Genomic DNA, 8346 nt, shown 5'->3' on the forward strand with positions numbered 1-8346 from the left:
ATGTGCCGGGAGTTGTACCGTTCTCGGCCGCATCAGTAACCCTCGAGCTCCTGGCTAGCTATCGAGCTGGTGGGTAGCAGACGCCTCCGAAAACCGAGCAGATATTTGATGTTTACACAACTACTTTCTTGCCTGAAAATATGTTAAAAGTTTATTTTGTGACCCAGAAATATTAGTATGAGTACTTTTAAAACTTAGTAGCGGCCGCCATTGTTGGAAACTGGAGTTTGGCTGGGCCGCGCTATGAATTCTGGGATATGGTGGGCCACGAAGGACACACCCGACCCATCCTTCAAATTCGGGGAAAAGGAGGACGCATTTGTCCCTCCAAGACTGTTGGAACAACAAAAGTGATGGTTTGGTGTGGTATATGGGGTACAACGATAGTGGGTCCATTCTTCATCAATGGAAACCTCAAGGCCACTGGATATTTGAAATTGCTACAGGATGATGTGTTTCCCTCTTTATGCACTGAAGCTGGCACGTTCCCTGAGTTTTTCCAGCAAGATGGTGCACCACCACATTATGGGTGCCAGGTCCGAGCATTCCTAGATGAACAGTTTCCTGGAAAGTGGATTGGTCGTCGTGGGCCAGTTGAATGGCCCCCAAAGTCTCCCGATCTGACCCCCTTAGACTTTTATCTTTGGGGTCATCTGCAGGCAATTGTCTATGGTGTGAAGATACGAGATGTGCAGCACCTGAAACTACGGATACTGGATGCCTTTGCTGGCATTTCTCCTGCAGTGTTGCTATCAGTGTGTGAAGAGTGGGTGAAGAGGGTTGCATTGACAATCCAACACAATGGGCAGCACATTGAACACATCTTATAAGTGGTCAGAAACTTGTAAATAAGTCATGAAAGAATAAAGTTACATTGAAACCAAGAACACCATTGTTTTTCTTGTGACATTACCAATAAGTTTGATGTGTCACATGGCCCTCTTCCTATTGAAAAAACAAAAGTTGTATCCAAGATGGCCGACTTCTAAATAGCCACCATGGTCACCACCCATCTTGAGGAGTTTGCCCCCTCACATATACTAATGTGCCACAAACAGGACTTTAGTATCACCAACCATTCCCATGTTAAGTAGGTAAAGTGGTCGCCCCATGATCGGAAGGTCGGCGGTTCGAATCCACTTAACGGCTACCCTGAGGTACCCCTGAGCAAGGTACCGTCCCTACACACTGCTCCCCGGGCGCCTGCTTAGTGGGCTGCCCACTGCTTCACTGAGTGAATGGGTCAAATGCAGAGAAAAAACAAGTAATTTCCCCATGGGGATCAATAAAGTATCCATTATTGTTATTACGGTGTATCCATATAAATGGCCCACCCTGTAGTACCATAATAGAGTGCTTCACTGTCAGATTGCAGGTATTTGTGGTTCCAAGAGTATTTTAAAAATCTGGCTGTGAGGTCAGTTTCAAGACTGAAGAAGTGAAATGGATAAGTGATGAAATATTTTTCCAGCTGAAAACGTTACATCCAGATGAACAGAATCAACTTTCTGGAATTTCCTTACCTGAATGTGTCATGGTCCTGGGTCAGTGACCCAGTGTTTTTGGTTGGTGTACTTTTACTTTTGATAGTTTTATGTATTATGACTGTTGTGTGTTGGTTTCCCAGGGTTTAGTTGTGTTCCCTCTGTTTGGTGTCATCCCTGCCAGTGTATTCCTTTTGTGTAATAATAATAATAATAATAGATTGGATTTATATAGCGCTTTTCAAGGCACCCAAAGCGCTTTACAATACCACTATTCATTCATTCTCGCATTCACACACTGGTGGAGGCAAGCTACGGTTGTAGCCACAGCTGCCCTGGGGCAGACTGACAGAAGCGAGGCTGCCATATCGCGCCATCGGCCCCTCTGGCCAACACCAGTAGGCGGTAGGGTAAAGTGTCTTGCCCAAGGACACAACGACCAGGACAGAGAGCCCGGGGATCGAACCGGCGACCTTCAGGTTACAGATACGCTTCCCAACCCCCTGAGCCACGGTCGCCCCAGTGTAGTAAGGTCTCTGTGTTTAGTTCATGTTTCTTAGTCTGTGTCTTTGCATGTATGTGTTCCTGTTTTACTTTGAAGGTCCCTGTGTGATGTCAGTGCGTTCTGTTTACATTCCCCTGCCTCGTCAGCTGTGATGTCTCCCAGGTGCGTTCCCCTCCTGTTTCCCATCCCTTGATTCCTGGTGTGTGTATTTATAGTGTGTGTTACCTCGTCTTCATGTACGCCACACCTTTTCCAGGCTACTATTGCCTCACTGCCCGACCGGATGTGGTTTTGCCCAGCCCGTCGGTGCCGTCTGCGGGGAGGAAGCGACGTTCGCGCTGCCGGCATGTCACCCCACAGCCGGACGGTGGGACTTCTGAACTGTCGGCTGTGGTGAGTGAGAAGGACAATATGACTGCTTTGAACTGTGGTACTGTTTACTCGGGGGTTGCGTTTAGTATTGCAAACGACAAGATGAACTGCTTATCGCCTGCCCAGCTGCCTTCGACTCAGTTAGCTGCCCAGCAGCCACCTTCAGCTCAGCTACCTCTCGTCAATACATTTTGAGTTATTATTAATCTCTGGCTCCATTCCACAGCATGTCTTTATCCTGTCTTCCTCCCCTCACCACTAACCTATCTTGGCAGACTGCTGCCCCTCCCTGAGCCTGGTTCTGCTTAAGGTTTCTTCCTGAAGTTTCCTTCTCACTGTGGCCAAATTGCTTGCTCATAGGGGGTCATATGATTGCTGGGGTTTTCTGTTTTCTCTGTATTATTGTAGGGTCTTTACATTACAATATAAAACACACCGAAGCAACTGTTGTTGTCATTTGGTGCTATATAAATGAAATTGAATTGAAATGAATTTGAATATTTGGAAGAATTTAAGTATCTCGTGGTCTTGTTCACGAGCGACGGGAGAAGGGAGCAGGAGATCGACAAACGGATTGGTGCTGCGGCTGCAGTGCTGCAGATGCTGTACCAGTCCGTCGTGGTGAAGAGAGAGCCAAGTATAAAAGCGAAATATATATGATATAATAATCTCACAATAGTTTGGATTGTCTGTATTAGATTTATAGATAAAACTATTCTAAAAGGATTCCATTGTTAACACTTAAAACAACTATTGAGTGGAAAATTGATTGCTTAGTTCTATTTCCTCAAAGAAAGAAGATTCTTAATTCAAATCTGGAGCTTTTTGTGTGGCATGTGTATGGTTTTGCTTTGCTTACATGGATTTCCTCTCTCACATCCAAACGCATGTCTATTAGAATAATGGCTAATTAATCGGCCATGGATGTCAGATTGATGAATTTCTTAAAATATAGTATAAAATGCTGTATGAATGTATGGTTACATGTGGCTTGTAGTATAAAGCCTACAATGCTTTGAGTCGTCAATAAGACTAGAAAAGTGTTATATAAAAGCCAGTGCCTTACCAAGTGAGTTAAAAAGACAAAAACAAAAACATTGTTATATTTAAATGTGCTTAACGATTATTTTCCCTCCAAACATTAAAGCTTGTAGAACGAATTTTCTTTAAATGCTGCAGCTGTGAAATTCAGTATGTAACAGAAAGCATCTGCGTATGTGTGTGTGTAGATGTTACTAATGAGTTGAGAAGGAGGTCAGCTGTACCAAAAGACAGAGGTCTCCTGGTGAGGAGTGGTTACCACTTTGTGATGGGCACGCTTCAAACACAAACACAAAAGAAAACTGATCAAGTGTATGCAATGAGGTCAGTGTGGAAAGAGGGTGGTGTGAGAAGACAAGGGAAAAATGGGGGGAAATATGTCCTCTTACTTTTCTTCATGGATCCATTATTGTTCTGCAGCACTGACCACAGGCTGGACACATGCCTGACATGTGGGGAACCGGTGGACAGGGATGTTTTCCAATAGTCACTAGACACAGTGGTGGAGGGGGAATGGGGCCACCGTGCAGTGTTGGGAAGGTTACTTTTAAAATGTATTCAATTACAGAATACATGCCCCAAAATGTATTTTATAACATATTCCGTTACGTTACTCAAGGAGAGTAACGTATTCTGAATACTTTGGATTACTTAATATATTATCATGCTCTTTACAACTACATGAATGTAAAATTGTTGCGTGATTTATTACTATTACTGAAGGTCCGCGTAGTAAAGGGACCTCTGGCTAATACGTCGGGCTCCGTGTCGGGCTTGTAGCCGAAAACTAGCTTTACTTTGTTGTCAGGGTCAACTTTGCTAGTGAGAGACAGAGAGAGGCGTTGAAAGACTGCTGCAACGTAACTTATTGTTTCGGAGGAAAACAGGAACACAGTTTGCAGTCGAGTCTTAATAGCTTACTTACAACTGGGCTCGTCAGGCTCTCTTCTTGCAGTGGTTATTATTATATTTACATGCTTCCAGCTCCCATTTCTGCTCGATGACAACTCGTACTTTTCCACTCTCCTTTTTCTCCCTCCTCGCTCACAGACACATAACGGGTATGGCAGTCCATTCTCCCTGCAGCACGGACTACACTGCCCATAAGGCTACATTGTTTAGGGCTATGCCTGTAGCATTCAGCCTATTAGCTTAGCACAACAACAACAACAACAAAAGGGCGCTCTCTCACCCAGGAAACGCACAGTCGCAGAGAGAGAGCGTCACCATGGCAACCGCAACGCTGCCACCTGGAACAACAGAACACAGCTGTCAAACATAACCCAAACAGGCCTGACCCGCCACAATATGAAACAGGAAAATACCGCTGTGTAATCTATTTATTTCAACAAAGCAACTGTATTCTAAATACCTGTCATGGTCCCCGCACCTCGCCTGCTGACATTAGTCAGGCGCTATGTTTTGTTTTGTTTATCCTCCTCTCTCGCCTCTGCTCTCTCTTTCTCTCTCGTTCTCTCCCACTCTCTCTTTCTCCTGCCGGGGCGGAGCTCAGAATGCGCTCCGCCCGTGGCCCACGCACCTGGGGATGATCAGCACACCTGTGGCTGATTACTAGAATTAGTCCTACTTAAGATGGTGAACCTGCTCTACTCGTCGCTGGATCGTTGAGCCATCAGCGTCAGTCATCCTGCCCTCTGCAAAGTTTTGTTCGTGAGTACGTCTGAACCTGGAGACTAACTGTTTCTCCGTCTGTGTATAGATTCCCCCCGGACCCGTTTCCTTGTGTACTGTGACTGAGCAAGAGTAGTAGAGGAAAGAAGAGGAGCTGTGTGTGCTTGCGAGAGCTGTATGGAAATCTCCCCTCCCTGGACTCCTGCCCCTTTCACTCCCGGACCCTGGAACCACGGCCCCTTTTCCCCAGACACCGTTGTGTATATCTATTTCACTGTGGAGAACACTGTAAATAAAGTCACTTTTGGTTTGAAGGAACGTGTGGTCTGCGCCTGAGTCCGCTCCGCTAACCGTGACAATACCACCTTTTTAAACGGTAACTGTAAAGGAATACAGTTACTCTATTTTGTATTTTAAATACACAACGGCGGTACATGTATTCCGTTACTCCCCAACACTGCAACCGTGATGAACAAAGGATGAACACTTGATTTGATGGTGAACAAGCTTAGAAGGACCACCAACACATCACATACAAAAAATACCCAACGTGTCTGGGAGCTGCCCTATTAATGACCAAAACTAAAACTACTTGCTGCAGTTATACTTTTACAGAAACAAAAATAAACAACCAAAAATACCTGATTTATACATGGCAATTAATTGTGTAAACATGAGCTAAACCATCACAGCACACTTCAACCATTGTTTTAAAAACCCCGAAGACTGTTTCCAGCTGGTCTGAATGTGATTGATAATGGTTCACAAGCCATCTGAAGTGTGTGTGTGTGTGTGTGTGTGTGTGTGTGTGTGTGTATAGATATATCTCTATATATATATATATAGACATATATATATATATATATATATATATATATATATATATATATAGACATGCTTCAACAGCATAACATGGCAGCCAGCCACTGGCTGTAGGATCGATGGGTCGCTATATTGTGTTGAGGGTAACTGTCCATTCTGGAGTATATCTGGATGAGTACAACTGTCTCTGAAAGAAAAGAGGCACCTGCCTTACCATCCCAACACACATATACTGGTCTGCCAGTGTGCCTGACACAAGGCCAGTCTGTGGCCCAAAGAAGAAGGGGCATGGGATGAGCGCTGGACATGTAACACACACAGTATGTGGGTGTATGTGTGCACTGAGCTTATGGATATTGGCGGGAGAAAGGTGGGGGAGGGTTAGGGGAAAGACTCACTCTAGGGGTCAGTTTGGCGGGAATGTCAAGTTTGTTGAATATGAATCTGTTCAACAGTGTGTTACACCACAATCAACAGAATACACACACACACACACACACACACACACACACACACACACACACACACACACACACACACACACACACACACACACACACAGAGAGAGAGAACTTAAGTAATGCTGAGGTCTGGGGTTGAGATCATGACTGATAGTGTTGCATTGTGTATGGTATGCTTTTAATGCACTGGTAGTGTATTTGGAATGCTTTCCAGATTGTATTACATGGTGGCTCAAAATCTTATGGTACTTTAATGCAATTCCATCAACTTTGACAAGAACACCACAGGTTCAAACACAGCCTCAAACCAGGACAGAGCCTCTACTGTGTTTTAGAGATAGGTGTACACAGTCACTATTGTAGGGTGATTGGTGATTGTATCTCTCAGAATCAGAATCACGTTTATTGGCTATGTATATGCACAGACACATACAAGGAATTTGGTTCCGGTAGATGGTGACTCTCAAGCACAGCAATGTATATCTCAACAATGTAAGCAACACAATTCACCCACCCACACACACACGCTTGCGCGTGTGGATATATACAGCTGCACATGCATACACAAACATACACAAGCTGTGTAAACCAACCATAAAGAAGGAGAAGGACTCTCATGTATGGAGAAGGTCTTTCATGACCTTCTCCATACATGCTGACAATGATTTTAACTAGTGAAATTCAAATTTCGATTCATCACTCCATCAGTTTCCACTAATATTGTCATGGTGTGTGCTGTGTGGCAGGCAGAAGTGAGGACCTAATCACAGGACTCAGAAACAGATGTTTAAACTCAAAGTGCAGCTTTTAATGCTGGGAAAACTCCGATGCCAAAATACAGAGAACCGAACATAATAACTGGAAACTAGGAAACTAAACTTGGAAACAGAGAGCTAAGAGGCTAGAGACTATGAGACTAACAAGTTCAATTTAAACCAGGAGCAAAGAGGAAACACACAGCACGGAGAGGGTGTGTATGTTAACGGCATGACAACACGCAGAGACACAAGTTACTTGTAACGCGTTACTGTAATCTGATTACTTTTTCCGAGTAACGAGTAAAGTAAGGGATTACTATTGCAAAAACGGTAATTAGATTACCGTTACTTTCCCGTAGGAACGCTGCGTTACTGCGTTACTAAAACCGTGATTTTTTGCGAGAATGTCTCATGACAGTGACGTAAGCGAGTGCGCCGTTAGTGACAACAGCTGTCTGCAGATCAACAATGGATCACATATCGAGAGTGGGAGAGAGTATGAGCGTGCAGCGTTTAAAGCGTGGAAGCACTGACCTTACTTTGAGTTTGATTCCATAAAAAGTGACAAAAACATTAGCGTCCATCGTGCGTGGGAAGAAAACTTCTTTTTACAGCGAAAAAAACCCCTAAACTTCCAAGCAAGCACCGAGTAGCTACGACGTGATGGGAAACTCACAGAGAAAGTCGTGGATTCTTCAACTGACCGCGGCACACCTGCACCAGGGTAAACCTCCGCCTACCCCACTCCTGCTTTACAGGTGAAAATAGAGCAACAGGACTGCTGAGTCTTTGACTTTATTTATTTTCTGCTGTGTTTTACTTGCATCTATTTGAAAGACTGAGTGTAAACACAAAAAAATATTTTATTTTATGTGCTGGAATGTGCAGAAAATAGGTTTAAATGTTAAACTAATTTATTCAACTCAGAGAATGTTGCATATAATTAAATTTTTGCTTGATGCATAAAGTTAAAAGATTAAAACTAATAAAACAAGTTAAAAAAAGAGATTTTTCCATTTGATTACATTTTGTATGATGGATTATGCAGAAAAAGTAGAATTGGGCTGAAAGATCTATCGCTTTGTCATTTTCATTTGTCATTTATTTATTTATTGTCATTGTCAAGAACAATGAAATTGCGTTTGGGGCTTCCATACAACCCCAAAAAAAGAAGAAAATAATAAATACCCCTTAAAACCCAAGTGTACATATTTAACCCAGTGTGACTCCAATGCAATAAGACAATCCTTAGCAATAATGTTCGTAGAAAT

General features: G+C 43.5%; 1 long non-coding RNA gene across 1 annotated transcript; it reads left to right on the top strand.

Annotated features, from left to right (window-relative positions):
* Positions 1-4148: 4148 nt before the first annotated feature.
* On the top strand, positions 4149-5348 carry LOC309712401. The gene is made up of 2 exons (XR_014278285.1): positions 4149-5040; positions 5123-5348. It is a non-coding gene; the product is annotated as an uncharacterized lncRNA (long non-coding RNA).
* The last annotated feature ends 2998 nt before the right edge of the window (positions 5349-8346 follow it).

This window comes from Aulonocara stuartgranti, assembly GCF_965226115.1.
Source record: "Aulonocara stuartgranti genome assembly, chromosome: 1".
NCBI lineage: Eukaryota > Metazoa > Chordata > Actinopteri > Cichliformes > Cichlidae > Aulonocara > Aulonocara stuartgranti.